We start from the raw sequence: 5,364 nt of genomic DNA on the forward strand, positions 1-5,364 counted from the left end.
TTAGAGTTTCAGGTTTGTATAGCAACATATGGATACAGAGTGTTTTAATTCCACTGTTTCCCTCATTTCCAAAACAAATGGCAAAGTTGTGTCTCAAAAAACCCAGGTGCTGTGGACATTGGGTAGTGATAGTGGAGTGGGTGGGACAGCCTCAACCTGGCTTGGGTGCAGACTCAGGGTTTATCTTCATTTCCCCTGGAGGTCCTTTCTCTTTTGGGGCTCAAAGTTGCCTTGATAATGAGATGGATTAAGCCTGTCTAATAATGCCTGGAACAGAATTTTTTTGTCTTCTTATCTTTTTTTTTTACATGGGCAGGCACTGGGAATTGAACCTGGGTCCTCAGGCATTGCAGGTAAGCATTCCTGCCTACTGAGCCACCATGGCCCTGGAACAGAATTCTTAATATCTTAACATCTCTGTCTTCAACTTTTTATTTTGAAGTAACCTTAGACTTAGACTCATCACCAAAAGAATGCAGAGTGCCCTGTGTCACCAACTTCCCAAGATGCTAACTTTGTACATGGCTGAAGCAGGATGGCCACGGTCAGGAAGTACACAGCAGAGCCCACTCAAGCTCAGCTCATATACCCTAGGTTCTGGGATCCAAACATGGAGCCACCTGGCCTTCCTCTACAACCTTTCCTCACTCTCCTGTGACCTGAGACACTTTCTTTGGCATTCCTTGCAGCTTGTGACCTTTTGGCAATCACAGGCCACTTGCTTTGTGGAATCCTCCTCAGCTTGGGTCTGCATGGGGTTTTCTCTTGAGGGGAATGGGGTTCTGGAGTTTTGGGGAGAGTCAGGGATTGCCACATGCCTGCTTAATGCCTCATGCCATGGGTCTGTGACATGGATTCATCTTGAGGTCCACCTGGACTCTTGGCTGCTTTGCCACTGTGACTTTCTCTATCTGTGAGGGTCACCAGTGCCTTGTGGAGATGTGCATTGACCTGACACAGCTGTCTCTAATTATTGTCACCCCTGGTTTTAGCATCCATTAGAATTTCATCAGGATATTCACCCCAGTGCTGCCCTTGGACCCTCGTCCTTCCACATTTGTTAACTAGGATTCTCATGAGGACAAGCACCCTGACACCAGCACATGCTAAGTTATTTTAATTGTTTATTTCAGTATTGGTGTACAGATATTCATGCTGCTCTATGGGATAAAATCCATTCTTTTTTGTTTTGTTTTGTTGCTCCAATTGTTCCAGGTTTGTCTTTCAGAGTCTCCTTATTCTTTTAACGATCTCCTTTATTGAGTACTTTCTTGCTTTTCAGCACTATGGTGTTCCAGGCTCATTATGTAGTTTCCCTCAACAGTTCAGGGACCAACCACTTCTCCAAGGATCCCTGGCTCAATGTATTGGAGAATGGTGTTTGGAAGCCAAGGTCTGGGGATGTGGTCACTTAGAGCTCCTGGATGTTGTGGTTTCTGTGCCCTGCCAGGGGGAGATTAAAGAGATTATGTGTGCACACTAGCCTTTGCATGCACACATGCACACACACACACACACACACACACACACACATAGACACACACATGCCTCCTTTCTATGTATGTAAATTAAGAACCATGAAGATATCCTGATCCTGCTGATTCAAATCAAGCACTGCATGGTTCCCTCACCCCACTCGTTATTTATAACATCTTTCTCAGAAAAGTAGCTTCTGAATTGCTAACCTGTGCACCTGTAAAAAACACTTGGGAACTAGGTGGCAGCATTTACTCACAGTTCTTACCTGGGCAGAGTGCCATTTCCCCAGTTCCTTGGCTCCCCTTCTCTCCCTTGTTGGTCAAGTGTAGCTAGTATGCCTGGGTTTTTGTCTAACAGGTTATTTAACTGGGACCATATTCCATCATTTGTCTTCTGTGTCCTGTTGGGCTTCTGCTGCTTCCTTCTGGAATAGGTGAAGACAATTCAGAGCATCATCGTGGTTCCTAGAGTAAAGCTATTCAAGACAATGCCCAGGGAAGCCTCCTCCATATCCCTACCACCCTGTACCCCCATTGATCCTGTTTCTTCCCACCCCTGTGAGCCAGCCATCTCTGTAGCTTCTGGCTAATCCTCCCTCTCTTAATTTTGTATAAGTGAGCATTTGGTAGCTGTGTGCTTTCATATTTCCCCTTCTTTTTCTCATGTACAATAACATACAATAGATAATCTTTAGGGATTCTCCTTCACTTATTGGAATCAGCCCACATAGGCTCATGAGACCTTCCTCTATCTTTAAATAGTTACATAGTACTCCATTATGTGGATGCATATTTAATGATACTTTTATCTTACAAAGAGACTTTTCCTAAACAAGATTAAAAAGAATTTCACTAAGTTTTCTCCAGTACTTGTGTGGCTGCATTTTTACATATAGATCTCTAATTGATGGGGAGTTTATTTTCATGTATGATGTGAAATATTGATCTAATTTTATCTTGTTTTCCAAAGGGCTACCTGGTTGTCCCAGGCCATTTATTAAAAAGTCCATTTTGGGATTGCCTAGATGGTGACTTAGCAAGGTGTGAGATTTAGTTTGCCCTCCAGAGTAGCAAGTAAATAGCCAGGAACAGTACAGAATAACTGCTGGGGCCATGTCAGTAACCGGGCACATAGCATACCCCAGTATGGACCAGCTGGACTGGCTGCAAGCCCACCCAGAACCATGAGTTCCCCAAGCCCCAGTGGCTGGCACCCCTTCCTGGCAGGCTGTGTCCCAGAGGGGAAAGAAAAAGACTTTACTAGCATCTGGGGCTGAGCACAACCAAATGTCAATTGTGGAATTAGTTAACAAATTCTGACTACAAAAAATAGGCCCCCAGCTCAGCTGAACCTCGCATAAAAAGTAGAGGAGGTCACTGGCTTTTGCCCCAGTGCAGAGGAGACAGGGCAATAGGACAGTCAACAGCTTTCTCCACATGCTTTCCCCATCTCACAGTTTACTGTTTTTATTATAACTGCTTGTTTTGTTTATCCCAAATCATCTTCAAATTTACCCTCAGTTGTTGAAAGCTGCTTTCTGTCCTCTACACTATTATATCTCCAATCCTCAATTTGTCTCCTTTTTTTACTTAATTGGAGGAAATATTTAGAAACAACATAGCTGATAATGGTTAATATAGAGAATATACAAAGATGGTAAAGTTGGAGAATGGATGATCACCAATTTGAAAGTATTTACATACCCTTGGAAGACTTTGAGAGGACCCTTTAGGAGAATCACAAAAAAGCCCTTAAGATTTTGGAGCAAGTCCTTACCATCCTCGGCAGATAACTGGTCTCCTTTTGAGAAACAGAGTTTGCCCTGTCACTGGGCCTTAGCAGAGACTGACTGCATAACCATGGGGCACCAAGTTACCATGAGACTTGAGTTATCTATTATGACATGAGTGTTTTATATCCCTTCCAAGCCATAATATTGGAATGCTCAGCAGCTCTCCATTATCAAATGGAAATGGTACATAATGGATAGAGCTCCACCTTGTCCTGGAGGCACAAGCTACACGAGGAAATTGCCACAACACCATGGTCCCGACTCCTGCCACATTACCTTCTCTTTCCTAGGTCAAAATAATGACCTTTTGGGGAGTTCCTTACTATCACTTGACTGTGGAAAAGAAAACTCAGGCCTGATTGACAGAGGGGTCTCCAAGATATGCAGATACAATCCAGAAGTGGACAACTGCAACCCTGTAGTCCCATCTCGGATGTGTCTGAAGGACAGTGATGAAGGGAAATCATCCCAGTGTGTGGAACCTCAAACAGTGTATCTTGCCCTTCATTTTGCTTGGAAGAACAACTGGCCAGAGGTGTGTTTGTGTGCTGTCTCATGGGCTATTGCTAAATTTGGATTGATGGTCATGGACTTTGAAGGGAAATGATTGAATATTACTGGCAAAGATGTCTGGAGAAAGGTATAATGATAGACCTTTCTGAGTAGGCATAAAACATGAAGATATTTATGTTCCATGTGACTGCTCACCAGTGTGAGACTTGGGCAGGGGAAGGTTTCAATAATCAAGTGGATAAAATGATCTGTTCCATGGATGCCAGTTGTCTTCCTTCCCCCAGACACTCCTGTCCTTGCCCAATGGGTCCACAAACAAATTGGTTATGGTAGTGGGGATGGAAGTTATGCATTGGCCCAGGAATGTGGACTTCTACTCACCAAAATCAATCTGGCTACAGCCACTGCAAAATGTTGATTCTGCTAGCAGTAGAGAACCACACTTCTAGTTTGCTGAGAGCTTTTAAGAAAAATGGGTAATGTTCAGTTACCAGTGTATACTTTAGCATTATACTTTATATCATTTAAATGTAGAAAATGTTTTTCAATATTGTTTCATGCCTCCAATTTTTATTTATTTTTGTTATACCAATTGCATCTATATATCTTACTCCAGAATAAATTGTTAATTTTATTACTTTATAATAGAATATGTATTTTAAAGAAGCTAAGAGAAGAAAGGAAAAATATACATCTATAGAGTTTCTTATTTAATGTTTAAGATTATTCTTATTTCCTCCTGTGGATTCATGTTTCCATTCATTGTCATTTCTTTATTCCAATACTGTATTCCCACCTCCTAATATTGTCAAGTATATTTCAGGTCTCTAAATTGTAAGATAGATCTCTACTTCATTAAGAATAAAGTAGCTACAAATCAATTCAAGAATGAGATTTGTTTGGCCATAAGTTTAATAATTAATAAATGAACACATGATACAAAGATATATAGGCATGTAAATTAGCAGTCCATAAAGAATCTGTTTTCTATATATCCAGATTTCCTCTATCTGATTGCTCTGTCATTTCCTGGGTTGTTTCTCTTGAATATATGGGTTTTGAGGGAACAAAATTGCAAAGTCTGATTCTCACCAGGCTAAAGTGAAAAAGAATTTTGACATCAATCATCTTCTTTATATGACCATATACAATATCCACTCCTAGGAAGGCAACTAACTGTGCCAGTCACTTTATATATAGTCTGTAATTTTCATTAATATTAGGTATAAAATACCATGCTATCATATAAAATTAATTTCCTTAAAAGTAATCATTGATTCTTATGCTGAAGTAGTTGAGTATTATCAGCCTCATTTAAAATCATCTCTAGCTCAATTTTCATTTGTTGTTTTGATAAATTACTACTTAAATACCAATATTTATTCTCCTTTTCTGTTCTGGGGTTGGTGCCTTCATCCAAATGTCATCAGACTGAACAGCTTTCTGTCTCTAGTATACAGTCTCCAGATACATTGTGGCTAGTTGGAGCAATATGATTATGTTCAGGCTAATATAAAGATGATTGATGTCAAAATTCTACAAATTTATGGTTTCAAATTTATGTAGATATATACTTTTCA

This window comes from Tamandua tetradactyla, chromosome 4, assembly GCF_023851605.1.
Source record: "Tamandua tetradactyla isolate mTamTet1 chromosome 4, mTamTet1.pri, whole genome shotgun sequence".
NCBI lineage: Eukaryota > Metazoa > Chordata > Mammalia > Pilosa > Myrmecophagidae > Tamandua > Tamandua tetradactyla.